We start from the raw sequence: 20,086 nt of genomic DNA, 5'->3' as shown, positions 1-20,086 counted from the left end.
AAGCATGTTTGAACCTTTGATATGATAGGTGTTTTGCATGTTTGCGTGAATGTTTGTGCGTGGCATATGAGTATCGGTGAGTTCCCCGTTGCTTGCGAGGCAACTACCCGTATGTTCCAAAGTTGTGATGATCTCTGGTGAGAGATGGCCTAATCATGTGGTGACATGAAGGGCAGCAAGGTGGTACTGTTGTAGCATACCAGCCTTGCGTCATCCGACAAATCCCGACGTTAACGTGGACGGAGCCACGTTATCGTTCTTTTCCCTTCAGTGCTACCACATGTTTCTTTTGCCAGGATGCGGTTTAGTAAGTTGGTAACCTCTTTCCGTGTACACACCAAACAGAGGGGCCGGGATGATGGTACCTTGGCCCAGGATTAAAGCCAGTCATTCGGTCAGGGGGCATGGGTGTTTCCGGTTGGGACCGAGAGGGGGGGCACCCCCTTAGAGCGCGCGTATAGAAATTTGATCCCATGCTACGCGAGGTTGTAGCCTCCCCGTCTCAAGGTTTTTCTTGAACGTTGCCTAGGGTGATCCCTGGCTTTGGAAGATTGAAAGGGTGTGTACTGGTTAGACGTGTTTCTTCCAAACACCGTAAACGGAACTAGTCCCTGTGACTACTGAAATCCGTTGGCTGTGGTTAAGTACAAACTCTGCAGAGTCAAATTCTTCCAAGTCGTCGTATCCATGATCAAGTAGTGAAGTCAGTATATCCCTATCTATCCGCGTGGAAAACTTGTCCCCCGGTGAACAAGCTCAAGTGGTGAACCCAATTTAATTATTATTACTGTGGATGGACTAACCTTATATTTGTCTCGTACTTGTAATAATTTATAATCCCGAGCTACTGAATTATTGAGCTACAATATAAGCCCTTTATGTGATGTCGCTCAGACGTCCGACTGTGGCGTGTTTTTGGTTCTTACTTTAAATATAAGCCCTTTATGTGATGTCGCTCAGACGTCCGACTGTGGCGTGTTTTTGTGCTTACTTTAAATATAAGCCCTTTATGTGATGTCGCTCAGACGTCCGACTGTGGCACGCATTGCCTTTATTTTCTGTTATAAGCCCTTTATGTGGTGTCGCCCCGACGCCCGACTGCGGCATTATTATTCTTGCAGTTTCCTCTCGAGGAGTCATTCAGACCCTCGTTTGGCACCAGTATTATTATTCTTGCAGTTTCCTCTCGAGGAGTCATTCAGACCCTCGTTTGGCACCAGTATTACTATTCTTGCAGTTTCCTCTCGAGGAGTCATTCAGACCCTCGTTTGGCACCCAGTATTTATTATCTCTATGCCTGAACGCACTGGTTAATCTGTACATATGCTCCATGTTTACATTTGTTATATCTTATGTCCGAACTGTCTTGCGAGTACTTTCATAGTACTCACCTGGCTTGTTGTTTTGGCCAGATGTTGACGAAGGCGATCTCTTGGATCAAGAGTTTGATAGTGCGTCCGACGCCTAGAGGAGTCCCAGTCAGTCCTGTGCGATCCCGGATATTGGTCACTTGTATTATATACGCTTCCGCCACCCGTAATAAGTCTCCTCGAGCCTCACTCCGACGCTCGAAGAGCTGTAGTCTTCATGAGTCATATCACTCGCTTCGCGGTGATATTTCCGCCTCCGTTATTATAGTGAGTTAGTAGTTATGCCACCCTATCCGCCGTCTTGTTTTATCGGCGTGCATGTAATAAGTGGTTGTGCAGTGTCCGCTCAACCTTGTATTATATTTCAGTACTCCTGGTATTTTTCTTCTGTGACCAAGATATTGTCTACCAGTGAGAAGGAATTCTTCCTTACTGGTCCGTAAAAGGGATTGGTCTCTCAATAATTATTTTATTGAAAAACCGGTCGTGACAAGCTTGGTATCATAGCCAGGCTGACTGTAGGAAGCCACTAGGTGCGATCGCTAATCGGTTATTAGCGTCTTTTGTGCTTTTTCAGCATTTTGCAAATTGTAGCTATTTTCTGTTGGTCATCATAAATTTATGACATGACTACTCAGAATTTTTGCCTACTTTTGTAGATGGCTGGCAATAGCTGTGAGAATCGAGTGTTCACGAACGTGCCCGAGGGGTTTGTCAAGCTCCTCGTCTCCATCACCAAGCTCGCGATCGGGCCAGCAGCTCGCCCGGAGTTCACGCTCTATCAGCACAAGCTCAGCGACGACGTGTCTATGCACCAAGCTGTGGTGCAATTCAAGGGAGGACGTTCTGCAGCTTGCCACTTCCGTTTTGTGGGAAGGGCCATGCCTACGGAGAGGCATGCCATGCAGATGGCTGCCCGTGAGGCGATAGCTCGCCTTCGGGACATCCTTCCTACGATGGAGACTCGTCGCTACCGCTACCTCCCATGCCATGTGCCATACACCAGTCACTATGCTTTCGCCTGCCATCGGGGAGAGCGAGATGAAGCCATCGAGATGGTTGTGGAGTATCTCAAGGCCCTGGAGGAGTCTTTCGACAACCTCGTGGACGATCTTGTGGCTGCCCGCATGGACTTAGTCCGGGGCGGTCCTGCCAGCAGGAAGGAGCTTCTCCACACGGCACCGCCTCTGACATTCGTCTCGTCTTCAGCCTCTTATGCACCGGCCGTTTTGGCCACTGCTCGCCGTCTGCCTACCACTGAGGAGTTCGACCGAGTCATCGCTCCTACTCCAGTCAGAGCTGCACCGCCTGCCGCACCCGCTCTACCACATGTCGCTCCCGCGCCATCACCGCAGCGCAGCGTTACGCGCCAGGAGCCAGCTAGAGAGGAGGTGGAGGTTGATTCTCCTGGACCGCTGAGTCTTGCCTTCGGCAAGGGGAAGGAAATCTTCACCATCTCCGACTGAGAGCGCCAAGTAGCCGCGCGTTATGTCTGCTTGTATGATGTGTTTTCTCTATACGCTAGTTTGTATTGGTGTGTTTGCTGCCTTCCGGAGGAGTACGCTAGTCTAAATAACATGTCAGGAATGTGTACGCGCATCCTGAGTGCGGTATCGCGTGTTTGATTTTCGCGTGTAAGATATATGCTAAGCAACTCTTCTCCGTGCAAAATCGTTTATGTTTTCTTAAAAACCTTGAGGTCTTTTAAATTATTGCCTTTGCAAGATTTTCCTTGTGCTGCACAGCTTTTCTCATGGGTTTTGTAAAATAATACCCCAGACTGGAAAAATGTCTCGTCCGTGGACTCGCTCCATGCCCAATCAGCCAGAAGAGGTTTATGGGACACAGACTAGCAACAATTTCACTCAGGGTCAGTCCAGTCAACAGGACAGCGAAGCAGCCCTGTCTCAAGTATGCCGTCTCTTCGAGCAAAGCCAGCAACAGCACCAAGAGATGATGAATCATGTCATCAATATGGGAAACCACCGTGAGCCCTATCAACCACATTCCAAGTTGTCTGAGTTACAGAAGACTCGCCCCTCAACTTTTGCTCACACCGATAGGCCACTGGAAGCCGATGATTGGCTCCGTGACATTGAAAGGAAACTGATCATTGCTCAGTGTTCAGATCATTAGAAGGTGCTTTATGCACCACACTACCATACGGGAGCTGCTGCAGCATGGTGGGAAAACTTCCTACACATGCATCCCAGTGAACACAACATCACCTGGGAAGAGTTCAAGGAAGGCTTCCGTGGGGCACACATCCCCAGGAGCATCATAAAAATCAAGAAGAGAGAATTTGATGACCTAAAGCAGAGAGGCATGTCAGTGACAGAATACAATGGTCAGTTTACCCAGCAATCTCGTTATGCCTACGACGAGCACATGACAGAAAACAAGAAGATGGAAAAATTCCTGGACGGCCTGGCACCCGCACTAAGATGCCAACTGATTGTACACACCTTTCCGAACTTTAAAACTCTGGTGGACAAGGCCATTACCTTGGAGAATGAGCGCCGTAGTCTGGAAGATATCCGTAAGCGAAAGAGGGACAAGACGACTCTTGCTCGCAACAACCGAAGCAAGACTGAGGTCCCAAGGACAGAAGCAAGGAGATCCACGACTACCGATCCAAGGCCCGTCAGACAGTTTCATGCCAGGGACAAAGAGTTCACGTACCGTCCAGGGGTCACATAGTATTCTTGTGGGGAAGAAGGGCACTATGCTAAACAATGCCCAAAGCCGAGGAACGCGGCCCCCAAGCCAAACAATGGTGGAAACAATCCAGCCCCCAAGCGCAACAATTTCAATCCCAACAACAACCACAAGAAGGGTCACCTGAACCATGTGACCAGGGAAGAGGCGCAGAATGCCCCAGACATCGTGCTCGGTACGTTCCCTGTCAACACAGTACCTGCCACGGTTTTCTTTGATTCTAGAGCCTCCCATTCGTTCGTTTCGAAGAGTTTTGTTTTACAACATGATTTTCCGATACTTCCCTTGGAAAAATCTATGATCATCAAGTCCCCCGGAAATAAGCAAATCGCTCAGGGTTACTGCCAAGGAGTGGTCATTGAGTTCGAAGGACTACATTTCCAAGCAAATCTCATCGTGTTGGAGAGTAAAGGACTGGATGTCATTTTAGGAATGGACTGGTTGACCACCAACAAAGGATTCATTGACTGTTTTAATCGGATCGTGATTCTCACCCACCATCATGGCAAGACCATAAAGGTTACAGCTCAAGAAAGGCCACGAACACAGCAACCAAAACTGAACAAAATGGACATTGCAAAACTGAGAAAAGTTCCAGTGGTATGCGAGTTTCCTGATGTGTTCCCTGAAGAACTACCAGGCATGCCACCAGACCGAGAGATAGAATTCAGCATTGAACTAGCACCTGGCACCGCGCCCATCTATAAGAAACCTTATAGATTGGCACCCTCAGAATTGGTGGAGTTGAAGAAGCAGATAAAGGAATTATTGGACAAAGGATTTATTCGAGCCAGCTCCTCACCATGGGGTTCGCCTGTGTTGTTCGCCAAGAAAAAGGATGGGACGCTGAGACTGTGTATAGACTATCGAGCCCTCAATATGGTCACCATCAAAAACAAATATCCGATGCCACGGATAAATGATTTGTTTGACCAGCTCGCACAAGCCAAGGTGTTCTCAAAGATTGATTTGAGATCGGGATATCACCAATTGAAAGTACGGACAGAAGATATCCCCAAGACAGCATTCACTTCTAGATATGGGTTATACGAGTTTACAGTGATGCCTTTTGGACTAACGAACGCCCCCGCATATTTCGTCCACCTCATGAACAAAGCGTTTATGAAATTCATGGACAAATTTGTCGTGGTATTCATTGACGATATTCGGGTATACTCAAGGACACCAGAAGAGCATGCTGAGCATCTCCGAATTGTTTTGGGAGAATTAAGAAAACACCAGTTGTACGCCAAATTTAGCAAGTGCGAATTTTGGCTAAGGCAAGTTGGTTTCCTAGGCCATATATTGAACCAAGAAGGCGTGGCCGTAGACCCAGAAAAAGTCAAAGCCATACTTGACTGGAAGCCGCCCGCCAACGTTACAGATGTGCGGAGTTTCCTAGGAATGGCCGGATATTACAGAAGATTTATTGAAGGGTTCTCCACTGTGGCAAAACCCATAACACAGTTGCTCAAGAAAGACAAGAAATTTGTATGGACGGAAGCATGTGAGAAAAGCTTCCAAGAACTCAAGAAGAAGCTGACAACCGCACCGGTCTTAACTGTGCCAGACATACACAAGAGTTTTGAAGTATATTGTGACGCGTCCCGAAAGGGTCTCGGGTGTGTGCTGATGCAGGATGGCAAAGTTGTCGCATATGCCTCCAGGCAGCTGCGCAAACATGAGGAAGATTACCCAACACATGACCTGGAGCTAGCAGCAGTCATTCATGCACTCAAGGAGTGGAGGCACTTTCTGTTGGGAAATCGCTGTGAAATATATACAGACCATAAGAGCCTCAAATATATTTTCACACAGCCAGAGCTAAATTTACGCCAACGACGTTGGTTGGAACTGGTCAAGGACTATGATGTCGGTATTCACTACCATCCAGGGAAAGCAAATGTAGTGGCCGATGCCCTTAGTCGAAACCCCAGCCTGGACAATGACGGTCCGCGGAACTTGAGGCCTGAGTTTCAGCAAGAGTTCGCTAGGCTCAACATGATGTTAGTCTCTGAGGGCACCGTATCAAATCTGGAGATACAACCCACCCTGGTGGAACAAATTAAGAAGGCTCAACAGGGACATCCCAGCATCGAAGGTATAAAGAAGAAAATGAACCTTGGCGAAGCTTCAGAGTTCATCACAGACAGTGAAGGAATATTATGGTACGAAGACAGACTTTGCGTACCTAACATTGAGGAACTCAAGCAACAAATCTTGACCGAAAGCCACACCGCTCCATACTCAATCCATCCTGGAGGAACTAAAATGTACAAAGACATTCAGGAAAGATTTTGGTGGCACGGTATGAAAAGAGATATAGCCGCTTTTATTGCTTGTTGCGATTCATGTCAGCGCATCAAGGCCGAGCATCAAAAGCCAGCAGGGCTACTCTAGCCAAACAGGATACCGGAGTGGAAATGGGATGAAATAGGAATGGATTTCATCGTCGGACTACCCCGATCACAGCGTGGAAATGACGCCATATGGGTCATCACAGACCGACTAACCAAGGTTGCTCATTTCATTCTCGTGAAGACTACGTACTCCACACAAAGACTGGCAAAACTTTATCTCTCCCGCATAGTTTGTTTGCATGGAGTCCCAAAGACTATAATATCCGATCGAGGCACACAATTTGTCTCCAAATTTTGGGATCACCTACAACAAGCTCTGGGCACGCAACTAGCTTTCAGTACAGCGTACCACCCTCAGACTGATGGACAAACAGAACGTGTAAACCAAATCCTAGAGGATATGCTAAGAGCCTGTGTGCTTACCTATGGATCCAGTTGGGAAGAGAGTTTGCCGTATGCCAAATTTGCTTACAACAACAGTTACCAAGCCAGCTTGCAAATGGCACCCTTTGAAGCATTGTACGGACGGAGGTGTCATACCCCACTGAATTGGTCAGAAACAGGTGACAGCCGTATCTTCGGCCCAGACATGCTTAAAGAGGCCAAGGAGAAAGTTAAACAGATCAGGGACAGACTCAAGACAGCACAGAGCCGACAAAAGAGCTACTATGATCAGAAGCATCGTGAGGTCAGCTTTGAACCCGGTGATTCCGTATACCTCCGAGTATCTCCTATGAGGGGTCTGCAATGGTTCAAAATTAAGGGGAAGCTAGCCCCAAGATTTATTGGACCATTTTGTATAAAGGCACGAAGAGGCACGGTAGCCTACCAACTAGACTTACCCAAGGAGCTGTCGGACGTCCATGACGTGTTTCACGTCTCTCAACTGAGAAAATGTGTAAGTAACCCAAAGAAGCAGGTATCCCATGAGAGCATTGATGTGCAACCAGACCTCACCTACAGAGAGAGGCCAGTAAAGATTTTAGAAGAGTCTGAACGGAGGACCCGTCAGAAAACGACAAAGTTTTTCAGAGTTCAGTGGAGCAACCACACTGAGGATGAAGCCACATGGGAAAGGGAAGATTTTCTTCAGGCAGAATATCCATATCTATTTGAGGATCAGCAGAAATCTCGAGGACGAGATTTTTCCAAAGGGGGTAGGTGTTGTGAAACCCAATTTTTTTTTGGATTTTTCAAAAGATTTTATTTGACTTGAGGGAGGTGAATTAAAAATTTTCTTCAAAAGGACCCTCCCTTTCAAATATTTTTCTCATGACAAGAGTTTTATTTGGATTCACCCAAGACTTGCTTTTGGTCTTAGAGGTCCTTGCCTTTTTATTTGAACTCAAGACAAAATACTTTTCACTTGAGAAAAATGCCTTTTGAAAATGCACTATGGCTTTTGGATAAATCCTTTGCCACTTTCAACATTTCTCTCTTGCCATGGCCTTAGTGAAAATCCACTCTCCTAAACCTTCCCTCACCTTTGGATCATGATTTGCATCAAATCCAGCAAGTTGAACCTCCCCATATGATTATTTTTCCATTTAAATCATATTCAAACAAATTTCTGTCTTCTATTCTAGCCATTGGTGATTTACAAAGGAACTCCACTTTCTGTTTTGATTTTTGCCCCCAAACCTTTTTCCCTTCCTAGTCCCTTGAACCCTCAATCAAGATCCATGAAGATCCACTGGTCTTCAGTTCAAATTTTTCAAACTACACTTGCTGCAAGTTTGGACCAGATTTGTCAAATTTGGTGGAATTCATTCAAATCTTTCTCCAAAAATTCCAAGTAAAATCAGGCAGCCTCTGGGTGCATTGAGTGGTCACCTCACCAAGTCCCAGCCCCAGGAAATTTTTTCTCATTGCTGAATCATTCTGTCGAACACCTGCAGTGCATTGTCAAAATCAGGTTCAGTAAAGTTCAGAGAACATTTCAGTGCACTGTCGTTTTCTTCAGAACCCGACGTCGATCTCGCCAGTGCCGCTGTGTCGCCGTGTTCCCTGTCCCCTCCCCCTTGTCCTCTGCACCGCACGAGCGTCTGGCACCTTGCGGACGTCGGCGACGAGCAGCAGAAGGTGCGCCGCCCCGTGACCGACGCCAGCGGCGGCTTTGCGGCCGCCAGAGAGAGGCGCGGCGCTGACGGCGCCACCCAGCGCCGCCCAAGCCACCGGAGCTCGCCGCTTGGCCTTCCACTCCCCAAAACACGCTGCCACTCTCGTCGTGAACCGCAGGGCGCGGAGCGCGCTCTCTGCCGCCGTCGTGCCCGTGCGGCCACCCCACCGTGGACCGGCGCCGTTACGCCAAGACCAGCCGGGATTAGCGGGGGAACGACACCAGTAACTTCCACTGATGCTGCCTGGCCACTCAAACCTCCTGCCAATCCACTGCATCGCCGTAATTGCTCGCCGGAGATTCTCCGTTCACGGCCACCCCGTCGATCCGCCTATAAATAGAGGCCCCGAGCTTCAACTCGAACCCACACCACCTCTGCACTCCACCTTGAGCACGCCTAGCCACTGGAAGAGCCCCGAGGAGGTCTCCTTCCTCAACTTCGGCCGCCGCGACCCGCCACGGGATCCAGCTCGATTCGCTCCCGTGCGTGCGCCTCTGCCTCCCATCTCTTGCCAGTAGCTTCACTATGCATCCCTCCTTCTGACCCGCGCTTCAATTCGAAGTTTGCAGCCCTCCACCGGAGTTCTCCACCATCACCCGAGCCGCCGTCCGCCGGAGAAAGTGTCGCCGTCGACGTGGTGCTCCCCGTTGGTTGAGTCCACCACCCACCGACGCGGAAGAACACGCTGAAGCTCTTGGTACCCTCCGATCTTCCTGACTCGCCGTGGTTCGACGCCGGCGTCCACCGCAGTCTTCGGGCGCCGGCGAGCTTTTTGAACCTGACATGTGGACCCCCCATGTCAGCCTCTGTTCTATTCTCCCTCGAACCGTTTTCTGTTGGCGCCTTCGGGCAAAATACGCTTTCCCTCTTTAGCTAGCGCATTTCTTTCCGAAGCGTTTTCTGGTTTCTCAGTTTAAACCCTGGAACTTTTCTGTTTCATTACAGATGAGTCCCTGGACAGAAACCTTTATAACTTTTTAATAAAAAGGGATTTTTGAGTGATTCTTTTTCTGACAGTCTTAAAATTTTGTCTAGTTTTTTATGAGATTTATTTGGAAAAAATTTGGAGAGATTTTTATGCACGAGTTGGTTTTCACGTTAGTGCCCGTTTTCGTTATTGCCGTAGGTTCCGGAAGAGGTGACGGAGCCGCGAACTTCGCCGAGCTAGACTCCGACTTCTCCGAACCAGGAAAGCATGTTTGAACCTTTGATATGATAGGTGTTTTGCATGTTTGCGTGAATGTTTGTGCGTGGCATATGAGTATCGGTGAGTTCCCCGTTGCTTGCGAGGCAACTACCCGTATGTTCCAAAGTTGCGATGATCTCTGGTGAGAGATGGCCTAATCATGTGGTGACATGAAGGGCAGCAAGGTGGTACTGTTGTAGCATACCAGCCTTGCGTCATCCGACAAATCCCGACGTTAACGTGGACGGAGCCACGTTATCGTTCTTTTCCCTTCCGTGCTACCACATGTTTCTTTTGCCAGGATGCGGTTTAGTAAGTTGGTAACCTCTTTCCGTGTACACACCAAACAGAGGGGCCGGGATGATGGTACCTTGGCCCAGGATTAAAGCCAGTCATCCGGTCAGGGGGCATGGGTGTTTCCGGTTGGGACCGAGAGGGGGGGCACCCCCTTAGAGCGCGCGTATAGAAATTTGATCCCATGCTACGCGAGGTTGTAGCCTCCCCGTCTCAAGGTTTTTCTTGAACGTTGCCTAGGGTGATCCCTGGCTTCGGAAGATTGAAAGGGTGTGTACTGGTTAGACGTGTTTCTTCCAAACACCGTAAACGGAACTAGTCCCTGTGACTACTGAAATCCGTTGGCTGTGGTTAAGTACAAACTCTGCAGAGTCAAATTCTTCCAAGTCGTCGTATCCATGATCAAGTAGTGAAGTCAGTATATCCCTATCTATCCGCGTGGAAAACTTGTCCCCCAGTGAACAAGCTCAAGTGGTGAACCCAATTTAATTATTATTACTGTGGATGGACTAACCTTATATTTGTCTCGTACTTGTAATAATTTATAATCCCGAGCTACTGAATTATTGAGCTACAATATAAGCCCTTTATGTGATGTCGCTCAGACGTCCGACTGTGGCGTATTTTTGGTTCTTACTTTAAATATAAGCCCTTTATGTGATGTCGCTCAGACGTCCGACTGTGGCGTGTTTTTGTTCTTACTTTAAATATAAGCCCTTTATGTGATGTCGCTCAGACGTCCGACTGTGGCACGCATTGCCTTTATTTTCTGTTATAAGCCCTTTATGTGGTGTCGCCCCGACGCCCGACTGCGGCATTATTATTCTTGCAGTTTCCTCTCGAGGAGTCATTGAGACCCTCGTTTGGCACCAGTATTATTATTCTTGCAGTTTCCTCTCGAGGAGTCATTCAGACCCTCGTTTGGCACCAGTATTACTATTCTTGCAGTTTCCTCTCGAGGAGTCATTCAGACCCTCGTTTGGCACCAGTATTATTATTCTTGCAGTTTCCTCTCGAGGAGTCATTCAGACCCTCGTTTGGCACCAGTATTACTATTCTTGCAGTTTCCTCTCGAGGAGTCATTCAGACCCTCGTTTGGCACCTAGTATTTATTATCTCTATGCCTGAACGCACTGGTTAATCTGTACATATGCTCCATGTTTACATTTGTTATATCTTATGTCCGAACTGTCTTGCGAGTACTTTCATAGTACTCACCTGGCTTGTTGTTTTGGCCAGATGTTGACGAAGGCGATCTCTTGGATCAAGAGTTTGATAGTGCGTCCGACGCCTAGAGGAGTCCCAGTCAGTCCTGTGCGATCCCGGATATTGGTCACTTGTATTATATACGCTTCCGCCACCCGTAATAAGTCTCCTCGAGCCTCACTCCGACGCTCGAAGAGTTGTAGTCTTCATGAGTCATATCACTCGCTTCGCGGTGATATTTCCGCCTCCGTTATTATCGTGAGTTAGTAGTTATGCCACCCTATCCGCCGTCTTGTTTTATCGGCGTGCATGTAATAAATGGTTGGGCAGTCTCCGCTCAACCTTGTATTATATTTCAGTACTCCTGGTATTTTTCTTCTGTGACCAAGATATTGTCTACCAGTGAGAAGGAATTCTTCCTTACTGGTCCGTAAAAGGGATTGGTCTCTCAATAATTATTTTATTGAAAAACCGGTCGTGACATCGCCCCCCTCTGTAGATACCAGGTATGGTGCCGGGATCAACATCTGCATTAGTAGGGCAGACGCAGGGTCTTCGGGAAGGGGTGTCGGACACCAGATTAACACCGCTTTCTTTATCCAGTCCTGTATAAGGGCAGGTTGTTTAGTGTCTTGTCAAGAGATGCTTGAATGAAAGGTGTGCGGGGATTGAATACTTACCGGAGTATTCGGATTGTTGCAGTCGAGGCCGACGTCTTCGGTGGTGTCCGGCCATTGCTCTCGCTCCCCGAAATATAACTTCCACATTCCTTCATGTGTAGTACCGAAAAAGTGCTGAAGAATCCGCCGCCCTTCTGGATTGAACTCCCACATACGGAGAGGCCGCCGTTGACACGGCAGGATCCGGAGGACTAGCATTACCTGAACGACGTTCACAAGATCGATGCCCTTCTCAGTAAGGCTCCTGATGCGACCTTGCAGAGCCTGCACCTCATTAGCGGATTCCCAGTCCAACCCCTTGTTGATCCATGAAGCAAGCTAAGTCGGAGGGCCGGGTCGGAACGCAGGCGTAGCCGCCCACTTGGAGCCCCGCGGCTCGTTAACATAAAACCACCTCAGCTGCCATAGTTCGGAAGACTCAGTGAAGGATCCTTCAAACCAACCCGCGCTGGCAAGCTTGTTTATTACAACGCTGCCGCACTCCTCTTGCTCCCCCTCTATCGCCCGCGGCCTCACATCAAAAGTCTTGAGCCACAAAGCAAAGTGCGGAGGAATCCGGAGGAAGGCCTCACACGTGACGATAAATGTCGAGATGAGGAGAACGGAGTCCAGGGCCAGATCGTGAAAATCTAGCCCATAGTAGAACATGAGCCCTCGGACGAAGGGGTTAAGCGCGAACCCTAACCCATGGAGGAAGTGGGACACAAATACTACCCTCTCGCCGGATTTGGGGGTGGGAATAATCTGCCCCTCGGCAGGAAGCCGATGAAGGATTTCTGGGGTCAGGTACCTCGCTACATGGAGCTTCACAATATCCTCCTCCGTGACGGAAGAGGCCACCCATCGGCCTGAACAGCTGGACCCGGACATCATTGGGGCTGGTGGTGATTAGGACTCGAGGGCTAGAACTCGAGGTGGCTGGAGTTGAGGAAGAAGCAAGCGTGGAAGAAAAGGACAAGTCTGGGTCCCTATATAAAGGCCCAGAATGTCGACCGTCTCCTCCTAGGTCATTAAACTTATCTATCCTCAAAGAGTTGTACCCAGGGACGGTTGGGATATCCGTACCAATATTATAGAAAATCCCGTGAATAAGGGGACACGATCTCTACTTTGACAAGACGTGCCAATAAAACCGCTTCTCGAGACGTGAGGCGATGGGCTAGCCAACGGTTGGAAATAATAACCGGGCAGGCGTGATACAGTACCATAAACAATTATCCGCAGATTGGACTCGTGGAGTATTGTATTTTCTGCGATTATATACACAGGTCCGGATACAATCATCATGTCCGAAGGCTATATTGGAGTTCGGAAGAGGGGGGACTCGCCTTGCAATGCCGAAGACAAACTACGCGCCGGACTCCTCGTCATTAAAGCCAGGTTCAGGGGCTACTGAGGGAGTCCTGGACTAAGGGGTCCTCGGGCGTCCGGCCTATTATCTGTTGGGCCGGACTAATGGGCTATGAAGATATGAAGACCGAAGATTATACCCGTGTCCGGATTGGACTCTCCTTGGCGTGGATGGCAAGCTACGCGACCGACTATGAAGATTCCTTCTCATGTAACCGACCTCATGTAACCCTAGATCTCTCTGGTGTCTATATAAACCAGAGAGCATAGTCCGGATAGGACGGATTCATTACCATATACCCATAGGCTAGACTTCTAGGGTTACACGTAGGCCATAGGCCATTACGATCTCGTGGTAGATCAACTCTTGTAACACTCATATTCATCAAGATCAATCAAGCAGGAAGTAGGGTATTACCTCCATAGAGAGGGCCCGAACCTGGGTAAACATTGTGTCCCCCGTCTCCTATTACCATCGATCCTAGACGCACAGTTCGGGATCCCCTACCCAAGATCCGCCGGTTTTGACACCGACAGCGGGGGGCCTATAGGGTTGGCCGGGGCGGCGGCGGACCAGCGGTGGGGAGTTGTTTCGGGGCGGCGAGGCGGCGCTGGGGCCGGCGGTTTGGCTGGTGGTGGCTGGCGGCTCATGGGGGTGCAGGTTGAAGATGAACTGCAGGCCCTCCCTAAACTACATGTCAAGTGCCTCTCTGCTACCATTGCGTTCAGTTTCGACAGTAACATTCAGATTCCACAGTAAATTTCAGTTTCGACAGTTAACTTCAGAGTCAACAGTTTTTACCTCATCTGTTGTAGTCAGGTGGTTTTTGGTGATGTAAATTTTACATCTATTTTACACCATCTATTGGAGATGCTATTAGAATACCACTTGAGATTGACGATGTCTGTCTTGTGTTGCTTCGGCCTTGACGTCTTGCGGCTCACCGGAGCTGCTCCAACGACAGAATGATCCATCACAACAGAGCAGTGCCCTGGACGCTGTCTACAGATTCCTCAGATCTTCCACCACACCTCCGACAGCCACCTCTGCCTCAACTGCTTCAACGACCAACCCAATGATGCTGAGGTCGACACGGCTACGACAAAGAGGTTGTACACTTGTTGCATCACCTATTCCTATACATTCATGTCGACCCATTAGGGCTATTTTGGTTCGACGGAAAAACATAGCAATAGGGAATTTTCCAATGGCACTCTACTATTCAATTGTTCATGCATTTTGTTGAAAGGAATGAAGCAAAACATCCACCTGGACCTACTTTTCAAAATCCTATGCATGAAAACAGGACCAAGTGCATTAGTGGCAGAATAACATTCTAAGTGTACACGCTTTCATATGGTTTCACTTTATTTTGGCCATATTTCTTTGCATTCCTCTGCTCTTCCAATTCCTGTAAACCAAACACCCAAGTTGATAGAAATCCTGTGTTTACAAATGCTCTGTTTACCATGAGCATTCCTATCCTATTCCGGTGTTTTTCCTATCCCTGCGTTTTTAGAATCATGCAAGCCAAATGAGCCCTTACAGAATTACTTCAGTTACAGGTAGGTGTCGAAGGGAACTTTGTGTGGTTTGTCCTGCTCATGCCGCGACGTCGTCCACCTCACCTGAACTGCTCCATCGACAGAAACATCCACCAAACCAGACATCACGACTCATGACCGTCTTTCGCCACCTCAGATCTCCTTCCCTGCCACCGGCACCCACCGCAACGGCATAACCATCATCGGCTTAGCAGATGAACCTGAGGAGTACACGGGTCCACAAGAGAGGTCGCACTCTTTTGATTCTGCTTATGTTATGCATTGCTTAAAATTACCTGCTACTTTATCATCCTGTTCACCTCTTGGACTCCAAGTGAGGTCCAAATTAATGTTCAAACTTGGGTTCTAAATTAGTTGTGGGGCACATTTCGAGGAAGCAATGAATAGTATCTCTGTCTAATATCTGGTTCACCTAGGGTATGCCTATGTTGTTCATCTTGGGTCGGAAACAAATAGTAAAGCAATCATCATCTGTCTTTTTATTAAATTAAAGCAATCATCAGCCTGCTATCATTATTTTTGGATCCATCCACTGGTTGTTACCATCACTCTAAATTTCTGCATGCTCTCCTTACATAATCTCACCATATTTTTCGTATGCATGTCAGATATTGTACACAGTCATGCTGAACATGTAGAGAAAAAGAGAAGAGTTTTGCGCGGCAATACAATGTCATGCAGACATCGCTCCATGGTGGGTTCAATGGCAAACCCTCCCCACCCCTCTCCAGATTGTAATCCAGACGGATTCAGACGCCGCTGACCACTCCTATTTACCCCCCAAGGTGTTTGCTCTACCTTGGCAAGATGATGTTAGTCATATCATGCATATGTTGCCTTGAAGTGCCTACTTTTGACATCATATATGTCATCTGCTTAGTTTAGACATGTTCTGTCGCCACCTGTTTAGTTTCTATATCATATATGGGAATTATGCGGTCTCATGTCTTTTAGCTAGCCATAATATATGTGAAATGTGCAATGCCATCCTGTTTAACCAGACATCATATATTTGAATGATATCTTGCCCATCCTTTTCTTCATTACATTTCCATTTGTCGACAATGTTTGTACATTAAACTACTCTTCCTGTGAATCAGCCATTTGTGTGGGAGACTGAAAAATCTGGAGTGAAAACAAGGCCTTCAGAGTAGACAGTGCTACCTGTCGAAGCAGATCTCTTGTTGGGTCTCGATAGCTCCTTAGAGATGGATTTAGAGACAGATGACCAGCCCTATTCCCCCACCGAGGTGTATGCTCTACCTTGGCACGGCGTTTTAGTTATTCATCATATCTTTGAATTATGTTATGCTATGCTATCCAGTTTAGATAGACATCATTTATGTGAAATTATGTCATGCTATCCGTTTTAGTTAAACAATATACATGTCAACTATTTCATGTCCTCTTTTTTCCACACTATCTATTGCATCTGTCTCTCATACAATGTCTGTACATTCAACTATGTTTCCTGTTTATCAGCCATTTGAATTGGAGCAGGTGATGCCAGCATCTAGCGGACTAAAAACACGCTCTTCAAATAAAACAGTGCTACCTCTTGGTGGAGATAGCACCCTGGTTGTACATGCACGAGAACCAGCCCTGCCACACATAACCCAAACTCTCGCAGATTGTACCCCTACTGCGATGGACAGAGAACCAGCTTCACCCAATCTAACCCCAACCCCAGCAGATAGTAACCCAGTTCCTGTTGACACAGCACCATCTCCACCACAGAGCTCCCAAACAAGAGCAGTTAGTTAGGCAGCTCCAGTGCCCAAAGGGCTAGTACTACCACGGCGAACCCGAACTCCACCAGTTAGTACGCCTATTCCTGTGGAGGAAGCACAACCAGCTAGTCGTAGTTTAGCATCTATCGCATTTGATGTTGTTAAATCGTATGTGCGTATCTTCCCATCTTGGAAATATTATACTGAAGATGAAGGAAAATGCCAGTTGTAGGTGTTTGTCCAGGAGTTATGTGTAAGTAATGTTATTCATGGAAATTACCTTGCTTTGTCCCATACATCCTACCTCCATGATGGTTATAATACAGCAAATTTTCCCATTTTTCTCTATAGAGAAGGACTGATTTGGAAACTCAGGATGAGGTAACCTATGCTAATACCTCTGCTATCTTCAAGAATGCTTGGTGGCAGTATCGGAATTACCTAAAGAAAACGTACTTCACCGGCAAAGAAACTCATCAAATTCCCTTACGTTCTCCTGAGACACATTTACTGGACGATGACTGGGAGTGCCTTGTTTTGTACTGATCCCGAACCAAGAATGTGGTAAGGTCTATGAGCTCATTTTCTATTTTGAAGTACTATATTCTTGCGTCTTACTGTACTCTGTTCATGTAGAACAAGTGCCTAAACCTGAAGAACAACTGTTCTAATTTAAGATTCCATTGCTATCATAGTTCCAAAAAGCGCTAGGCATTAATTGTGCGTTTTGCCACTGCCTTGCGCTTTACTGACCAAAGCGCATGCTTATGCGTAGTTATGCACAGATTAAGCATAGTTATGCGCAATGCGTTTCGCCAATGCCTAGAGCCTAGGCGCGCTTAAGCGCTCGCTTAGGCGCGCCTTTTTTAACTATGATTGCTATCGTGCATACTGCTTTGCTCTTGTATCACTGTATTTACTCATACAAACTTATTTCTAAATTGAAGGATCCATTCGAAACTCCAATGGCACAGCACGTATGTTCACGCATGTTTCTTTAACAGGCTTGCTCTTATCAATAGCTCTGTTGATTTCAATTTCAATTGTGTATACAGTTGACTTCTCATATCATGCACATTACTAGCATCACAACATAGCAAATAGTGTTGTTGTACATGTAGACCCGTGGTACCCATCTGAAATCTTGTTGTGCCGTGTAGTTTCCCACGCTTTGTATTCTTTCACTGCTGCTTTGTCTTGAACTGATATGATTTGAACCGTGTCTCTATTTTGATTTGGCAAGACAATGCAGTGACCATAGGACATAGATATATGTTTGTTTGATGCTTTTATTATGTACTAGTACTTGGCAATAGAAGACTTGGTAGTTTAATCCTGTCCACCTTAGTAATGAACTGGTTCACGAAATGAGTTTCATATAGTAGTACATGCTAAACCTGTTATGTGTCTGCTTGTTTCTTCTTTTAGAATGCTGACAAAATATTGGGGAAGAGTGCCTTATTAAGCAATGGTAAAGGAAGTAATGCAGATAAGGTTCAGGATAGTGACACGTCCTTGTTGGTCTCCAACAAAGTTGATAAAACAGCTAAGGAAGACTATCTCCATGACAGTGAGACAACCCCAAAGTCCTGTCTTGGTTTAGTGTTCGAGTTACTGGCCACTACCGCTTGCACAAGCTATTCAAACTCACTGTCTGAATCAGTTCGGTTTCTTGAGTCTCAACTACAAGCTGAAAGACATCGATCAGCTGTGCTGCGACAAGAAGCGGAAGGACTGCGGAATTCCCTGGAGCATTTAGATGCATATTTTCTGGTGCAACAGCAAGCGTTGGAGGATTTTAGCGCCAAACAGGACAAAGCTAATAAACTTGCTAAGCTTATTGCCAGCATGGTGGATACCACGTTTCTTGAGCTCTTCTGAAGTTGTTTCAGTTATGCTCTTGTTTTGCTGCCGTGTTTATTTGCACTGGTGGCCAATTTTGACGGCCAGTGTATGTAATATGCTGCTTTGTTCCCTATATTTGCACTGGTGGTGGACTTTGATGCCTAGTGGATGTAATATGTGTAATAGCGGTAATAGGCTAGCGTTAATTGCTTGCTTATTTATTTCCTTATTGTCTTGTTTAGTTGTTTGCTTGTAGTCACTGCAGTTCTTTTTCTGTGTTTTTCTAGTGGCCACAATAACCTATTTTTGGAAACTAGGCCAAAATAATCATGGCAACACACGAACGGTTGTAACCATGGGCGTCCTGCGGGCCGTATGATCCATGGGCCTTCTACGGGCCGTAGGATCCATTGGCCTTCTATACGGGCCATAGGATCCATGGGCCTTCTATGGGCCGTATGATTCATGGGCCTTTTACGGGCCGTAGGATCCATGGGCCTTCTACGGGGCGTATCATCATTTCACCAATCATGGGTCATACTATTCATGGACAATAACGGGCCGTTGATAGGCCGTATTTGATAACTCTATGAAAATAGCCCAACGGGTTTTTTTGACATGAAAACGGCCCAATGTATTAACGGGCCACAAACGGGCCGACTGTAACCATGGGCTGAATTTGGCTCACAAGCATAAAATGACAGTAACGGGCCGTAAATAACCGAATGTTGGAAATGAGCTCAAGAATAAATGGGCCCTGAGAAGACCGAAAGATAACATGGGCTGGAAACGGCCCAACGGAACAATGGGCCGTTAATGGGTATAAAGTGATACACTGTTCGTTACAGGCCAGTTTTACCACGGGTCGTTAAGGGGCCGAGGGTTACTAAGGGCCTCATATGGGCCGAAAGACGTCATGCGCCATACATGGGCCGGAAGTTAAAACGGGCTAGAATTATATTGGACGGCCCAGATGACGCTACTGGGCCTAATTCGGATAGGCCGTAAACGGGCCCTGGGTTAGCGAGCTGTAAATGGGCTATATGCAAACAGGCCATTAACAGGCTTGCAGTGGGCCGGCCTGCCACCTTTTGAGCAAGTCAAACAGGCCGGCCTTTTCACAAGAATGGGCCTCTGTTGGGCCGTGCCACGTGTCAACGTATCATAGGTGCATTGGGACCAATGATTGGACGACATCTGTCCCAACGGTGAGCCGACACGTGTTTCGTCCAGCCAATGATGATTTTACACGTGGAAAATCCCCATTGGTTGGGGCTGTTAATGGGTTATCGGATCCAACACTAGACCCGATAGCTTAACGGCGTTCCGTTATGGTGGATGCCACGTGTCGGTCACCCTAGACGAAAGAACTTCTGTGACGCGCGATTTATCATCATGGAAGTGGACACTTCCGTGATGATAATTTTGGTAATGTCATGGAACACTTCTACGACAGCACAGGTATGACTATCTTGATTCTGTCATAAATTTGTCATGGATGTACATGCATGACAGAAAATGTGACCTACTGTGACAAACACGTATCATCACGGAAGTGTATTTTTTTGAAGTGTGATGTCTCTTACCGACTTACCACTTTCGTTTTGGGGTTATGCATTAGAGACAGTTGCATTCACGTTAATGGGGCACCATCTAAATCC

Source organism: Aegilops tauschii, chromosome 7 (assembly GCF_002575655.3).
Source record: "Aegilops tauschii subsp. strangulata cultivar AL8/78 chromosome 7, Aet v6.0, whole genome shotgun sequence".
NCBI classification, from domain to species: Eukaryota; Viridiplantae; Streptophyta; class Magnoliopsida; order Poales; family Poaceae; genus Aegilops; species Aegilops tauschii.
This window is presented reverse-complemented; position numbering follows the sequence as displayed.